Source organism: Platichthys flesus, chromosome 10 (genome assembly GCF_949316205.1).
Source record: "Platichthys flesus chromosome 10, fPlaFle2.1, whole genome shotgun sequence".
NCBI classification, from domain to species: Eukaryota; Metazoa; Chordata; class Actinopteri; order Pleuronectiformes; family Pleuronectidae; genus Platichthys; species Platichthys flesus.
Window position 1 is genome coordinate 24,136,915 of NC_084954.1, and position 15,665 is coordinate 24,152,579.

The 15,665-nt window shown below is 43.9% G+C and overlaps 15 non-coding genes and 1 pseudogene across 15 annotated transcripts; all 16 read right to left on the reverse strand.

The window, feature by feature from the left end:
- Window positions 1–3,190: 3,190 nt before the first annotated feature.
- Window positions 3,191–3,303, reverse strand: LOC133963262 (U5 spliceosomal RNA). The gene has a single exon (XR_009922770.1). It is a non-coding gene; the product is annotated as a U5 spliceosomal RNA (small nuclear RNA).
- A 513-nt stretch (window positions 3,304–3,816) lies between these two features.
- LOC133963055 (U2 spliceosomal RNA) lies at window positions 3,817–4,009 on the reverse strand. Its single transcript, XR_009922595.1, has one exon. It is a non-coding gene; the product is annotated as a U2 spliceosomal RNA (small nuclear RNA).
- A 20-nt stretch (window positions 4,010–4,029) lies between these two features.
- On the reverse strand, window positions 4,030–4,178 carry LOC133963103 (U2 spliceosomal RNA; annotated as a pseudogene).
- A 177-nt stretch (window positions 4,179–4,355) lies between these two features.
- LOC133963167 (U5 spliceosomal RNA) lies at window positions 4,356–4,468 on the reverse strand. The gene has a single exon (XR_009922681.1). It is a non-coding gene; the product is annotated as a U5 spliceosomal RNA (small nuclear RNA).
- Window positions 4,469–4,981: 513 nt separating this feature from the next.
- On the reverse strand, window positions 4,982–5,169 carry LOC133963077 (U2 spliceosomal RNA). The gene has a single exon (XR_009922614.1). It is a non-coding gene; the product is annotated as a U2 spliceosomal RNA (small nuclear RNA).
- A 5,167-nt stretch (window positions 5,170–10,336) lies between these two features.
- LOC133963263 (U5 spliceosomal RNA) lies at window positions 10,337–10,449 on the reverse strand. The gene has a single exon (XR_009922771.1). It is a non-coding gene; the product is annotated as a U5 spliceosomal RNA (small nuclear RNA).
- A 513-nt stretch (window positions 10,450–10,962) lies between these two features.
- LOC133962766 (U2 spliceosomal RNA) lies at window positions 10,963–11,154 on the reverse strand. The gene has a single exon (XR_009922339.1). It is a non-coding gene; the product is annotated as a U2 spliceosomal RNA (small nuclear RNA).
- A 177-nt stretch (window positions 11,155–11,331) lies between these two features.
- Window positions 11,332–11,444, reverse strand: LOC133963264 (U5 spliceosomal RNA). Its single transcript, XR_009922772.1, has one exon. It is a non-coding gene; the product is annotated as a U5 spliceosomal RNA (small nuclear RNA).
- A 513-nt stretch (window positions 11,445–11,957) lies between these two features.
- LOC133964155 (U2 spliceosomal RNA) lies at window positions 11,958–12,149 on the reverse strand. The gene has a single exon (XR_009923624.1). It is a non-coding gene; the product is annotated as a U2 spliceosomal RNA (small nuclear RNA).
- A 175-nt stretch (window positions 12,150–12,324) lies between these two features.
- On the reverse strand, window positions 12,325–12,437 carry LOC133963827 (U5 spliceosomal RNA). The gene has a single exon (XR_009923310.1). It is a non-coding gene; the product is annotated as a U5 spliceosomal RNA (small nuclear RNA).
- Window positions 12,438–12,950: 513 nt separating this feature from the next.
- On the reverse strand, window positions 12,951–13,142 carry LOC133962787 (U2 spliceosomal RNA). Its single transcript, XR_009922359.1, has one exon. It is a non-coding gene; the product is annotated as a U2 spliceosomal RNA (small nuclear RNA).
- Window positions 13,143–13,319: 177 nt separating this feature from the next.
- On the reverse strand, window positions 13,320–13,432 carry LOC133963173 (U5 spliceosomal RNA). Its single transcript, XR_009922686.1, has one exon. It is a non-coding gene; the product is annotated as a U5 spliceosomal RNA (small nuclear RNA).
- A 505-nt stretch (window positions 13,433–13,937) lies between these two features.
- On the reverse strand, window positions 13,938–14,129 carry LOC133964156 (U2 spliceosomal RNA). The gene has a single exon (XR_009923625.1). It is a non-coding gene; the product is annotated as a U2 spliceosomal RNA (small nuclear RNA).
- A 177-nt stretch (window positions 14,130–14,306) lies between these two features.
- Window positions 14,307–14,419, reverse strand: LOC133963265 (U5 spliceosomal RNA). The gene has a single exon (XR_009922773.1). It is a non-coding gene; the product is annotated as a U5 spliceosomal RNA (small nuclear RNA).
- A 513-nt stretch (window positions 14,420–14,932) lies between these two features.
- LOC133962752 (U2 spliceosomal RNA) lies at window positions 14,933–15,124 on the reverse strand. Its single transcript, XR_009922325.1, has one exon. It is a non-coding gene; the product is annotated as a U2 spliceosomal RNA (small nuclear RNA).
- Window positions 15,125–15,301: 177 nt separating this feature from the next.
- Window positions 15,302–15,414, reverse strand: LOC133963266 (U5 spliceosomal RNA). The gene has a single exon (XR_009922774.1). It is a non-coding gene; the product is annotated as a U5 spliceosomal RNA (small nuclear RNA).
- Between the last annotated feature and the right edge of the window lie 251 nt (window positions 15,415–15,665).

The window sequence follows — 15,665 nt, forward strand, 5'->3', positions numbered from 1 at the left end:
ACATCACCTTTTTTAAACAGCAGGGATATCACCCCTTTTCTCATGGATTCCCCCATAATCCCAGATGTACATATATAAGTGAACAACTCTAACAGCCATGACCCAATGTCTTCCCAAAATATTATATAAAATTCTTTTGTGATCCCATCTATTCCTGGCACCTTGCCCTTTTTCAAAGACATGGTTGCCCTCAGGATTTCTTCTAAAGTAAAATCTTTATCTAGCTCTGTTCTCAGATCTTCAGGTATGAATCTGTCTATATTGTCTAACAATGTTGCACCTTTCATGTAGTCAACCTTTTCTGCTTTAAAAAACGTAGAAAAATGATTAGAGATAACTTGAGCAATCCCATCAGGATCGTTAATCTCCTCACCTGTTTCATTTAAAACGGAAACTATGCTCCTCCTCTTTGCCTGTGCTTTGGACTGTCTAAAGAAGTAGGGAGAACACTTTTCGTCACTCTCCCACTTCTCTCTAAGACACCGGAATTTATAGGCCTCTGCTCTGTTGTGAAAAAATAACCTCTGTTTATCTTGCAAATGTTTCAGCAAGTCCTTATCAATTTGTCCACCTGCATTTCTCTGTTCCATTAATTTATTTATGGCTTTTTGCAGTCGGTAGTATAATTTAAATTCCTCTTTCCTTGATTCTTTTGAGTAATTCTGTGTGTAGTATCTAATACGCAGCTTTGTGCTTTCCCACCATTCACAGACATTTTCATAAAATACTCTCATATGAAAGCAATCTTTTAGAAAACACTTTAATGCTACCCTAAACTGCTGGAGCTCTAGAATATTGTTGTTTAATTTCCAATACCCTTTACCATTTTTGATCATCATTGAGGTTAGTTTTACTGAGAGCATGTTGTGATCTGTGTAAAAAACTGGTGATACTTTCGCCCCTGTCACCTGAAATTCTACCGGACAAAATATATAGTCTATCCTACTCTTCGCCCCTCTACTATTTGACCATGTGAAGCCAAGATCGTCTGGGTTAGCTTTTTTATATGAATCCACCAAATTATACTTTGTAACAATATTTATTAAACTGGCCTCGGCCTTGCTGCCCTCACTTTGGGAATTGAAGTCTCCTCCAATTACCACATGGCGGTTGGTCATGAAAGCAGTGTCAAGACTAAGAAAAAGCTCCCTTCTCTCCTTTGGAGAAGAGTGGGCATATATGTTAATAACTCTTAACCCCTTTCCCTTCCAGTCAATATCTGTTACCAAAACCCTCCCCTGTACCACTGAAAAACTGCCAACCACTTGGACTTCATTATTCCCACATAGTGTTCCCACCCCAGATGAATGGACCCCCCCAATGCTCCACCTAGATTCACCTTTGGTCCACTCTTTTGAGAATAGGTTCACGTCGTCTTCATTTTTCAAGTGGACCTCTTGCAAAAGGCATAAAGAAAAGTTGATTGAACATAAATGAGAAAAGACCACTTCCCTTTTGGCCTTGTTCCTCAAACCTCTAACATTTATGGAAACTATATGTAATGAGGACATTCTGGTAAATGAGGAATGAGACAAAAAACAAAACAAACAAACAAACCATCAAAGACGAGACACTGTGTTTTCTCTAATTTTCAACTTCACAGTCAAATTCAATGCCTTCCCTATGTGTCTTTTCCTCGGGCACCGCGTGCCCTGAGTTGGGGGTATTACCCTCTGGAAGCAATGAGCATTGCTCTGAAACCAAATCCCTGTCAGAGTTGTTCGGAGCCAGGGACTCCACCAGGACACACCCGGACGGGGGCATGCTGCCGTCAGAGTCTGTCACCTCAGTCTGCACTGGAATTTGTCCATGTTCTCCACCCTCCAGCCCATCCACCCTGGCAGCAGCCTTCACATCCTGATCGCTGTTCACCTGCAGCCCCTCCATCTCCCCTTCCTCCTGCGACTCCTCCACAACCTCAGAAAGAACACTGAACACGCTTTCCACTCCCAGGGGCACAGCGCTTGTCTCGATCCTCCTTTTTTTCCCCTTGCCTCCCCTGCTTTCCACTGTGGTCCACTCAGGAACAGGTTGGCTCTCCTCTGAGGTTGTAGTCTCCTCCCCCTTCTTCTTCTCTGGGGGAGGTGCTCGTTCAGGTGGATCAACCACATTTGCCTCAATCTCATTGTCCACAAACATTTGATCAATTACCTCGTTAATTGCTCTCAGGGAGGAGGCATCAGGATCTTCGCACATTGGTCGCCTTACAATGCTTGCATAGGAGGAGCGGACCTCAGGGCAGTGCTTAAATAAATGTCCTTCAGACCCACAAAGATTGCATTTTCTGGAACGGTCACAAGTCCCCATTTTGTGTCCTAGACCCTTGCAATTTCTGCACCTCACCTGCGTGCAGGATTCTGCCGTGTGACCAAAGTCTGTGCATTTTCTGCAGTAAATAGGCTGGCCCGAGTAGTACAGATATCCTCTATTTGTGCCTATGGTGAAGGAGGCAGGGTGGTGGTGGTAGCCATCGTGACCATCTGGGTCATCCTTCAGCCGCACACGACATTGTCTTTTTCCAGTCCAAACGTCAAGAGAGTCCCTGATTTCCCTCATGCTCGAAATCACTGTCACATGCTTAGAAAGGAAGTATCTGGTTGCTTCTTCAGTTACCCAGGGATTATAGTTATGAATTGTGATAACACGCTCACCAGTTCGGCAAAGGCTTTGAATCTGGTACTCCCTCAGTGGTCCATCAGCCAAACGATCAGCCAACCTTTTCGTTTCCTCCATCTTGGTGAGATTATAGAACGTAACATCAAAAAAACGGTCGGTGGCATTTCTCTGCAAGCAGAGGAGGTCATCTATCTTGAGGGACAAGGCTCCAAAAAGAATATTAACTCCAAATTCTCTCCTATCCAAAAAAACTTCAGTACTCTTCCAAATGAATCTCAAAGTATTTTTCAGCACGGGAAGTCCCTGCTGTGAAACTGTTGCTGACGTCATTATGACAATCCACGTCCGCAAACCCTTCTCACCTGGCTAGATCTTAGCCAAAAGGCCGAGAAGCGATAATCCTCAAGTGTTGGATGTCCAAGCTAACCTCTTGGCACAAATCTCCCTTGCTGTGGTACCCCGTTTGTAGGTGTGCATAACAATGGCTGCTCATCACCTCCGCCCAAGCTCTCCTTTGTGGACACTTGATTGCTGACCTAGACAGCTCTTTGACTTTTCACAATTTCATAAGGCTCAGCCATACAGCAAAGCCTGCCAAAAATAGATTCAACTCATGTTTGTTCCTCTCCACGGAAGTCTTTAGTAAAAGGCGAAAGACTTGTGCGTTATGAAGAGAAACCAGAGTCAGCATGGCCCTCTGCTCGAGAGCAGCGGTGGAGCCTCTCGGTCACAGTCACCACCTTCGCGGTGGGCCTCTCTTTGCTTTGTGCATGTCAGATTCTAGTATACAACATTCCCACCACGCCCCCATCTGCCAACACAAATTATACAAGGCTTTATTTGCTCCTGCCCTGACTAGTGATTGGCTTTTAAGCCTTTTTAAGCGATACATCCCTGAACCACTTACATTGGGTCCAAAAGCGGACTCTGCTTTCTCACCAAGTCTCCCAGGAGATGTTGAGTGAAAACACGTTTCAGTTTTTGACAAATGCTTCTGATTCTATTTGGAATCCAGTTGATGCTCATTGTGACCCCGTGCAGAGTCATGCATAATCACTTCACAAGGCAGTGAGTCATAAGAGCAGTTTTGCACACTTGTCAAACTCTGCCAGGCCATTCCCTCAGTTTCATTGACCCAGTGTAGAATTCACCTTGAAACCTCCACAATTGTTTGAGTGTTTGCTTTTCTACAAGGTAAGAACAGAGTGCACCGTTCCCAGCGGCACTGCAATGCTAGGTCGATGCGTGGAGAGAAGGGAGCAAGCTCCAAATTTCTGCTCCTCTTGCCAAAAATCTGCTTAATATGTAGTCCTCATATAGAGGACATATCAGATATTAAACTGATAAGAACAGATTTTTTTTTTTTTTTTTTTTTTTTTTTTTTGGAATTTTTTTTTTATTTAATTCACTCATGAGCAGTACAATACTTTACATTACAAAGATCATCATCTCTCCACATCTTAAGACCTCCAGAATTCTATCGGACTAAAAGAAAATAAGAGGAGGTACACTGATAAGAACAGATACTACACTTGATCTTAGCCAAAAGGCCGAGAAGCGATAATCCACAAGTGTTGGATGTCCAAGCTAACCTCTTGGCACAAATCTCCCTTGCTGTGGTACCCCGTTTGTAGGTGTGCATAACAATGGCTGCTCATCACCTCCGCCCAAGCTCTCCTTTGTGGACACTTGATTGCTGACCTAAACAGCTCTTTGACTTTTCACAATTTCATAAGGCTCAGCCATACAGCAAAGCCTGCCAAAAATTGATTCAACTCATGTTTGTTCCTCTCCACGGAAGTCTTTAGTAAAAGGCGAAAGACTTGTGCGTTATGAAGAGAAACCAGAGTCAGCATGGCCCTCTGCTCGAGAGCAGCGGTGGAGCCTCTCGGTCACAGTCACCACCTTCGCGGTGGGCCTCTCTTTGCTTTCCGCATGTCAGATTCTAGTATACAACATTCCCACCACGCCCCCATCTGCCAACACAAATTATACAAGGCTTTATTTGCTCCTGCCCTGACTAGTGATTGGCTTTTAAGCCTTTTTAAGCAATACATCCCTGAACCACTTACATTGGGTCCAAAAGCGGACTCTGCTTTCTCACCAAGTCTCCCAGGAGATGTTGAGTGAAAACACGTTTCAGTTTTTGACAAATGCTTCTGATTCTATTTGGAATCCAGTTGATGCTCATTGTGACCCCGTGGAGATTCATGCATAATCGCTTCACAAGGCAGTGAGTCATCAGAGCAGTTTTGCACACTTGTCAAACTCTGCAAGGCCATTCCCTCAGTTTCATTGACCCAGTGTAGAATTCACCTTGAAACCTCCACAATTGTTTGAGTGCTTGCTTTTCTACAAGGTAAGAACAGAGTGCACCGTTCCCAGCGGCACTGCAATGCTAGGTCGATGCGTGGAGAGAAGGGAGCAAGCTCCAAATTTCTGCTCCTCTTGCCAAAAATCTGCTTAATATGTAGTCCTCATATAGAGCACATATCAGATATTAAACTGATAAGAACAGATTTTTTTTTTTTTTTTTTTTTTTTTGGAATTTTTTTTTTATTTAATTCACTCATGAGCAGTACAATACTTTACATTACAAAGATCATCATCTCTCCACATCTTAAGACCTCCAGAATTCTATCGGACTAAAAGAAAATAAGAGGAGGTACAATAAAAGACTCTTTCATGAGTTCAGTCTACAGATTGTCAAAAATAATTTTCCATCGATCTTTAATTGAGTCGATGCCCCATTTGCTCGCCTCCAATTTAAGTTTTCGCCGCATAATGTCTTCAATACTGTGTGTAGTGTTTTCTATCGACCACTTTTCCGTCCCATTTATTATACTACCTCTTACCTCCCATAACTTAGCCTTCACAATTGATGTAAGTTCTAAGGCTTTGCACACACCTTTGTCCCCCTCTAAACTAAAATCCATGAACAGAACTTTTTCCCAATTCACCTCTTTTAGAAACCCGAATCTTTGGCCCAATTTCTTCCACAATTGTTTTGCAAAGGGACATTCAAATAATGCATGTTCCACGGTTTCTACCCCATTGCATCCACGTCTTGGGCATATCCTATTTAATGTTAAATCATGATTAAATAGAGTATTCCTCACAGGTAATTTCCTATGAAGCACCAACCAATTAAAATCTCTTAATCTGTTTTCTAGACTCTTGCATTGGGTTCTTCTCCACACGTCACTATGAACATGCAAACCATCTTTAGGGTCAAACTTAGCAATCAACGTTTCATACAGCTTTTTGTGATTAACTACTGAATCTCTTTTCCAACACTCCTTGTATTTCTTTGCCCAACTTATCATTTTTTTATAATGATCTGGCATGACCTCTGCTTTCGGAAAACTGTTTTCCCATTTCGCCACAAGAGGTCTCAGATGGATAGAGAGCCAGAATTTAATCAATGGTTGGCATTTGTGTTCAGGTGGGTTTAACATTATTCTACATGTATTTGAAAAAAACAAAACTTTGAACTTCAAACCTAAATTTGGCATGTCCCTACCACCTCTTTCGACCGGCTGATACATTGTAGCTCTTTTAATGTATTCATACCCTCCCCATATGAACTGAAACAGAGATTTTTGAAGTTTTAAACAAACTAAAGCCGGCATGGGGAAAATATAAGCCACATGAAGTAATGTCGGCAATAAATCAGATTTAATAACCAAAATCTTACCACTAATGGACAGCCTTCTTAATTTCCACATATTTAGTTTTTTCAGCACTTTTCCCAATTTTGTCTCCCAATTAGTTTCTCCATCATTGTTATTTCCAAAGGATATTCCCAGTAAAGTCATTGGCCCCGCACACAGAGAGAACCCTAAAGGGTTATCAACTCTGTCCTTCCACTTTCCAAAGTATTTGATTTGGGATTTTCCTGTATTGACTCTAGAACCAGAAGCAACTGAGAATGTGTCGATGACCTGCATAGCTTCGCGCAGACAGAAATCATCTTTTAAATACAGTACAGTGTCATCTGCATACTGGGATATGGTCAAGGATTCACCACCAGGCAGCTGTATCCCCTTGATGTTAACATTTTTCCTGATTGCACATGCCAGCGTTTCAATGAATAGCACATACAAGGGGGCTGATGCTGGACATCCCTGTCTGACCCCTCTGGTTTGTTTAAAGAATTCACCAAGGTTGCCATTAACATTAACACTGCTTCCGACTTCTGTGTATAAAATCCTCAACCAACTCCTGAATCTAGCACCGAAGCCAAATTTCTTTAGTGTCCTAAACAAAAAATTGTGATCAACTCTGTCAAAGGCTTTTTCCTGGTCAAGACTGAGGACAATTAGTGGTATATTTCTGTCCTGAGAATAAGATAGTATATCTCTATGCATTTGTAAATTCCAGTTTAGTTGCCTGCCAGGTACTGCACATGTCTGATCTGAGCCGATGATTAAGGGTAGAGCTGACACCAAACGGTTTGTCAAAACCTTACTAAAAATCTTATAATCTGTACAAAGCATTGTTAGAGGCCTGTAGTTTGATATTTTGTTGACATCACCTTTTTTAAACAGCAGGGATATCACCCCTTTTCTCATGGATTCCCCCATAATCCCAGATGTACATATATAAGTGAACAACTCTAACAGCCATGACCCAATGTCTTCCCAAAATATTATATAAAATTCTTTTGTGATCCCATCTATTCCTGGCACCTTGCCCTTTTTCAAAGACATGGTTGCCCTCAGGATTTCTTCTAAAGTAAAATCTTTATCTAGCTCTGTTCTCAGATCTTCAGGTATGAATCTGTCTATATTGTCTAACAATGTTGCACCTTTCATGTAGTCAACCTTTTCTGCTTTAAAAAACGTAGAAAAATGATTAGAGATAACTTGAGCAATCCCATCAGGATCGTTAATCTCCTCACCTGTTTCATTTAAAACGGAAACTATGCTCCTCCTCTTTGCCTGTGCTTTGGACTGTCTAAAGAAGTAGGGAGAACACTTTTCGTCACTCTCCCACTTCTCTCTAAGACACCGGAATTTATAGGCCTCTGCTCTGTTGTGAAAAAATAACCTCTGTTTATCTTGCAAATGTTTCAGCAAGTCCTTATCAATTTGTCCACCTGCATTTCTCTGTTCCATTAATTTATTTATGGCTTTTTGCAGTCGGTAGTATAATTTAAATTCCTCTTTCCTTGATTCTTTTGAGTAATTCTGTGTGTAGTATCTAATACGCAGCTTTGTGCTTTCCCACCATTCACAGACATTTTCATAAAATACTCTCATATGAAAGCAATCTTTTAGAAAACACTTTAATGCTACCCTAAACTGCTGGAGCTCTAGAATATTGTTGTTTAATTTCCAATACCCTTTACCATTTTTGATCATCATTGAGGTTAGTTTTACTGAGAGCATGTTGTGATCTGTGTAAAAAACTGGTGATACTTTCGCCCCTGTCACCTGAAATTCTACCGGACAAAATATATAGTCTATCCTACTCTTCGCCCCTCTACTATTTGACCATGTGAAGCCAAGATCGTCTGGGTTAGCTTTTTTATATGAATCCACCAAATTATACTTTGTAACAATATTTATTAAACTGGCCTCGGCCTTGCTGCCCTCACTTTGGGAATTGAAGTCTCCTCCAATTACCACATGGCGGTTGGTCATGAAAGCAGTGTCAAGACTAAGAAAAAGCTCCCTTCTCTCCTTTGGAGAAGAGTGGGCATATATGTTAATAACTCTTAACCCCTTTCCCTTCCAGTCAATATCTGTTACCAAAACCCTCCCCTGTACCACTGAAAAACTGCCAACCACTTGGACTTCATTATTCCCACATAGTGTTCCCACCCCAGATGAATGGACCCCCCCAATGCTCCACCTAGATTCACCTTTGGTCCACTCTTTTGAGAATAGGTTCACGTCGTCTTCATTTTTCAAGTGGACCTCTTGCAAAAGGCATAAAGAAAAGTTGATTGAACATAAATGAGAAAAGACCACTTCCCTTTTGGCCTTGTTCCTCAAACCTCTAACATTTATGGAAACTATATGTAATGAGGACATTCTGGTAAATGAGGAATGAGACAAAAAACAAAACAAACAAACAAACCATCAAAGACGAGACACTGTGTTTTCTCTAATTTTCAACTTCACAGTCAAATTCAATGCCTTCCCTATGTGTCTTTTCCTCGGGCACCGCGTGCCCTGAGTTGGGGGTATTACCCTCTGGAAGCAATGAGCATTGCTCTGAAACCAAATCCCTGTCAGAGTTGTTCGGAGCCAGGGACTCCACCAGGACACACCCGGACGGGGGCATGCTGCCGTCAGAGTCTGTCACCTCAGTCTGCACTGGAATTTGTCCATGTTCTCCACCCTCCAGCCCATCCACCCTGGCAGCAGCCTTCACATCCTGATCGCTGTTCACCTGCAGCCCCTCCATCTCCCCTTCCTCCTGCGACTCCTCCACAACCTCAGAAAGAACACTGAACACGCTTTCCACTCCCAGGGGCACAGCGCTTGTCTCGATCCTCCTTTTTTTCCCCTTGCCTCCCCTGCTTTCCACTGTGGTCCACTCAGGAACAGGTTGGCTCTCCTCTGAGGTTGTAGTCTCCTCCCCCTTCTTCTTCTCTGGGGGAGGTGCTCGTTCAGGTGGATCAACCACATTTGCCTCAATCTCATTGTCCACAAACATTTGATCAATTACCTCGTTAATTGCTCTCAGGGAGGAGGCATCAGGATCTTCGCACATTGGTCGCCTTACAATGCTTGCATAGGAGGAGCGGACCTCAGGGCAGTGCTTAAATAAATGTCCTTCAGACCCACAAAGATTGCATTTTCTGGAACGGTCACAAGTCCCCATTTTGTGTCCTAGACCCTTGCAATTTCTGCACCTCACCTGCGTGCAGGATTCTGCCGTGTGACCAAAGTCTGTGCATTTTCTGCAGTAAATAGGCTGGCCCGAGTAGTACAGATATCCTCTATTTGTGCCTATGGTGAAGGAGGCAGGGTGGTGGTGGTAGCCATCGTGACCATCTGGGTCATCCTTCAGCCGCACACGACATTGTCTTTTTCCAGTCCAAACGTCAAGAGAGTCCCTGATTTCCCTCATGCTCGAAATCACTGTCACATGCTTAGAAAGGAAGTATCTGGTTGCTTCTTCAGTTACCCAGGGATTATAGTTATGAATTGTGATAACACGCTCACCAGTTCGGCAAAGGCTTTGAATCTGGTACTCCCTCAGTGGTCCATCAGCCAAACGATCAGCCAACCTTTTCGTTTCCTCCATCTTGGTGAGATTATAGAACGTAACATCAAAAAAACGGTCGGTGGCATTTCTCTGCAAGCAGAGGAGGTCATCTATCTTGAGGGACAAGGCTCCAAAAAGAATATTAACTCCAAATTCTCTCCTATCCAAAAAAACTTCAGTACTCTTCCAAATGAATCTCAAAGTATTTTTCAGCACGGGAAGTCCCTGCTGTGAAACTGTTGCTGACGTCATTATGACAATCCACGTCCGCAAACCCTTCTCACCTGGCTAGATCTTAGCCAAAAGGCCGAGAAGCGATAATCCACAAGTGTTGGATGTCCAAGCTAACCTCTTGGCACAAATCTCCCTTGCTGTGGTACCCCGTTTGTAGGTGTGCATAACAATGGCTGCTCATCACCTCCGCCCAAGCTCTCCTTTGTGGACACTTGATTGCTGACCTAGACAGCTCTTTGACTTTTCACAATTTCATAAGGCTCAGCCATACAGCAAAGCCTGCCAAAAATAGATTCAACTCATGTTTGTTCCTCTCCACGGAAGTCTTTAGTAAAAGGCGAAAGACTTGTGCGTTATGAAGAGAAACCAGAGTCAGCATGGCCCTCTGCTCGAGAGCAGCGGTGGAGCCTCTCGGTCACAGTCACCACCTTCGCGGTGGGCCTCTCTTTGCTTTCCGCATGTCAGATTCTAGTATACAACATTCCCACCACGCCCCCATCTGCCAACACAAATTATACAAGGCTTTATTTGCTCCTGCCCTGACTAGTGATTGGCTTTTAAGCCTTTTTAAGCAATACATCCCTGAACCACTTACATTGGGTCCAAAAGCGGACTCTGCTTTCTCACCAAGTCTCCCAGGAGATGTTGAGTGAAAACACGTTTCAGTTTTTGACAAATGCTTCTGATTCTATTTGGAATCCAGTTGATGCTCATTGTGACCCCGTGGAGATTCATGCATAATCGCTTCACAAGGCAGTGAGTTTTCAGAGCAGTTTTGCACACTTGTCAAACTCTGCCAGGCCATTCCCTCAGTTTCATTGACCCATTGTAGAATTCACCTTGAAACCTCCACAATTGTTTGAGTGTTTGCTTTTCTACAAGGTAAGAACAGAGTGCACCGTTCCCAGCGGCACTGCAATGCTAGGTCGATGCGTGGAGAGAAGGGAGCAAGCTCCAAATTTCTGCTCCTCTTGCCCAAAATCTGCTTAATATGTGGTCCTCATATAGAGGACATATCAGATATTAAACTGATAAGAACAGATACTACACTTGATCTTAGCCAAAAGGCCGAGAAGCGATAATCCACAAGTGTTGGATGTCCAAGCTAACCTCTTGGCACAAATCTCCCTTGCTGTGGTACCCCGTTTGTAGGTGTGCATAACAATGGCTGCTCATCACCTCCGCCCAAGCTCTCCTTTGTGGACACTTGATTGCTGACCTAAACAGCTCTTTGACTTTTCACAATTTCATAAGGCTCAGCCATACAGCAAAGCCTGCCAAAAATAGATTCAACTCATGTTTGTTCCTCTCCACGGAAGTCTTTAGTAAAAGGCGAAAGACTTGTGCGTTATGAAGAGAAACCAGAGTCAGCATGGCCCTCTGCTCGAGAGCAGCGGTGGAGCCTCTCGGTCACAGTCACCACCTTCGCGGTGGGCCTCTCTTTGCTTTCCGCATGTCAGATTCTAGTATACAACATTCCCACCACGCCCCCATCTGCCAACACAAATTATACAAGGCTTTATTTGCTCCTGCCCTGACTAGTGATTGGCTTTTAAGCCTTTTTAAGCGATACATCCCTGAACCACTTACATTGGGTCCAAAAGCGGACTCTGCTTTCTCACCAAGTCTCCCAGGAGATGTTGAGTGAAAACACGTTTCAGTTTTTGACAAATGCTTCTGATTCTATTTGGAATCCAGTTGATGCTCATTGTGACCCCGTGCAGAGTCATGCATAATCACTTCACAAGGCAGTGAGTCATAAGAGCAGTTTTGCACACTTGTCAAACTCTGCCAGGCCATTCCCTCAGTTTCATTGACCCAGTGTAGAATTCACCTTGAAACCTCCACAATTGTTTGAGTGTTTGCTTTTCTACAAGGTAAGAACAGAGTGCACCGTTCCCAGCGGCACTGCAATGCTAGGTCGATGCGTGGAGAGAAGGGAGCAAGCTCCAAATTTCTGCTCCTCTTGCCAAAAATCTGCTTAATATGTAGTCCTCATATAGAGGACATATCAGATATTAAACTGATAAGAACAGATACTACACTTGATCTTAGCCAAAAGGCCGAGAAGCGATAATCCACAAGTGTTGGATGTCCAAGCTAACCTCTTGGCACAAATCTCCCTTGCTGTGGTACCCCGTTTGTAGGTGTGCATAACAATGGCTGCTCATCACCTCCGCCCAAGCTCTCCTTTGTGGACACTTGATTGCTGTCCAGCAGCTCTTTGACTTTTCACAATTTCATAAGGCTCAGCCATACAGCAAAGCCTGCCAAAAATAGATTCAACTCATGTTTGTTCCTCTCAACGGAAGTCTTTAGTAAAAGGCGAAAGACTTGTGCGTTATGAAGAGAAACCAGAGTCAGCATGGCCCTCTGCTCGAGAGCAGCGGTGGAGCCTCTCGGTCACAGTCACCACCTTCGCGGTGGGCCTCTCTTTGCTTTCCGCATGTCAGATTCTAGTATACAACATTCCCACCACGCCCCCATCTGCCAACACAAATTATACAAGGCTTTATTTGCTCCTGCCCTGACTAGTGATTGGCTTTTAAGCCTTTTTAAGCAATACATCCCTGAACCACTTACATTGGGTCCAAAAGCGGACTCTGCTTTCTCACCAAGTCTCCCAGGAGATGTTGAGTGAAAACACGTTTCAGTTTTTGACAAATGCTTCTGATTCTATTTGGAATCCAGTTGATGCTCATTGTGACCCTGTGGAGATTCATGCATAATCGCTTCACAAGGCAGTGAGTCATCAGAGCAGTTTTGCACACTTGTCAAACTCTGCAAGGCCATTCCCTCAGTTTCATTGACCCAGTGTAGAATTCACCTTGAAACCTCCACAATTGTTTGAGTGCTTGCTTTTCTACAAGGTAAGAACAGAGTGCACCGTTCCCAGCGGCACTGCAATGCTAGGTCGATGCGTGGAGAGAAGGGAGCAAGCTCCAAATTTCTGCTCCTCTTGCCAAAAATCTGCTTAATATGTAGTCCTCATATAGAGCACATATCAGATATTAAACTGATAAGAACAGATACTACACTTGATCTTAGCCAAAAGGCCGAGAAGCGATAATCCACAAGTGTTGGATGTCCAAGCTAACCTCTTGGCACAAATCTCCCTTGCTGTGGTACCCCGTTTGTAGGTGTGCATAACAATGGCTGCTCATCACCTCCGCCCAAGCTCTCCTTTGTGGACACTTGATTGCTGACCTAGACAGCTCTTTGACTTTTCACAATTTCATAAGGCTCAGCCATAGAGCAAAGCCTGCCAAAAATAGATTCAACTCATGTTTGTTCCTCTCCACGGAAGTCTTTAGTAAAAGGCGAAAGACTTGTGCGTTATGAAGAGAAACCAGAGTCAGCATGGCCCTCTGCTCGAGAGCAGCGGTGGAGCCTCTCGGTCACAGTCACCACCTTCGCGGTGGGCCTCTCTTTGCTTTCCGCATGTCAGATTCTAGTATACAACATTCCCACCACGCCCCCATCTGCCAACACAAATTATACAAGGCTTTATTTGCTCCTGCCCTGACTAGTGATTGGCTTTTAAGCCTTTTTAAGCAATACATCCCTGAACCACTTACATTGGGTCCAAAAGCGGACTCTGCTTTCTCACCAAGTCTCCCAGGAGATGTTGAGTGAAAACACGTTTCAGTTTTTGACAAATGCTTCTGATTCTATTTGGAATCCAGTTGATGCTCATTGTGACCCTGTGGAGATTCATGCATAATCGCTTCACAAGGCAGTGAGTCATCAGAGCAGTCTTGCACACTTGTCAAACTCTGCCAGGCCATTCCCTCAGTTTCATTGACCCAGTGTAGAATTCACCTTGAAACCTCCACAATTGTTTGCTTTTCTACAAGGTAAGAACAGAGTGCACCGTTCCCAGCGGCACTGCAATGCTAGGTCGATGCGTGGAGAGAAGGGAGCAAGCTCCAAATTTCTGCTCCTCTTGCCAAAAATCTGCTTAATATGTAGTCCTCATATAGAGGACATATCAGATATTAAACTGATAAGAACAGATACTACACTTGATCTTAGCCAAAAGGCCGAGAAGCGATAATCCACAAGTGTTGGATGTCCAAGCTAACCTCTTGGCACAAATCTCCCTTGCTGTGGTACCCCGTTTGTAGGTGTGCATAACAATGGCTGCTCATCACCTCCGCCCAAGCTCTCCTTTGTGGACACCTGATTGCTGACCTAGACAGCTCTTTGACTTTTCACAATTTCATAAGGCTCAGCCATACAGCAAAGCCTGCCAAAAATAGATTCAACTCATGTTTGTTCCTCTCCACGGAAGTCTTTAGTAAAAGGCGAAAGACTTGTGCGTTATGAAGAGAAACCAGAGTCAGCATGGCCCTCTGCTCGAGAGCAGCGGTGGAGCCTCTCGGTCACAGTCACCACCTTCGCGGTGGGCCTCTCTTTGCTTTGTGCATGTCAGATTCTAGTATACAACATTCCCACCACGCCCCCATCTGCCAACACAAATTATACAAGGCTTTATTTGCTCCTGCCCTGACTAGTGATTGGCTTTTAAGCCTTTTTAAGCGATACATCCCTGAACCACTTACATTGGGTCCAAAAGCGGACTCTGCTTTCTCACCAAGTCTCCCAGGAGATGTTGAGTGAAAACACGTTTCAGTTTTTGACAAATGCTTCTGATTCTATTTGGAATCCAGTTGATGCTCATTGTGACCCCGTGCAGAGTCATGCATAATCACTTCACAAGGCAGTGAGTCATAAGAGCAGTTTTGCACACTTGTCAAACTCTGCCAGGCCATTCCCTCAGTTTCATTGACCCAGTGTAGAATTCACCTTGAAACCTCCACAATTGTTTGAGTGTTTGCTTTTCTACAAGGTAAGAACAGAGTGCACCGTTCCCAGCGGCACTGCAATGCTAGGTCGATGCGTGGAGAGAAGGGAGCAAGCTCCAAATTTCTGCTCCTCTTGCCAAAAATCTGCTTAATATGTAGTCCTCATATAGAGGACATATCAGATATTAAACTGATAAGAACTGATACTACACTTGATCTTAGCCAAAAGGCCGAGAAGCGATAATCCACAAGTGTTGGATGTCCAAGCTAACCTCTTGGCACAAATCTCCCTTGCTGTGGTACCCCGTTTGTAGGTGTGCATAACAATGGCTGCTCATCACCTCCGCCCAAGCTCTCCTTTGTGGACACTTGATTGCTGACCTAAACAGCTCTTTGACTTTTCACAATTTCATAAGGCTCAGCCATACAGCAAAGCCTGCCAAAAATAGATTCAACTCATGTTTGTTCCTCTCCACGGAAGTCTTTAGTAAAAGGCGAAAGACTTGTGCGTTATGAAGAGAAACCAGAGTCAGCATGGCCCTCTGCTCGAGAGCAGCGGTGGAGCCTCTCGGTCACAGTCACCACCTTCGCGGTGGGCCTCTCTTTGCTTTCCGCATGTCAGATTCTAGTATACAACATTCCCACCACGCCCCCATCTGCCAACACAAATTATACAAGGCTTTATTTGCTCCTGCCCTGACTAGTGATTGGCTTTTAAGCCTTTTTAAGCAATACATCCCTGAACCACTTACATTGGGTCCAAAAGCGGACTCTGCTTTCTCA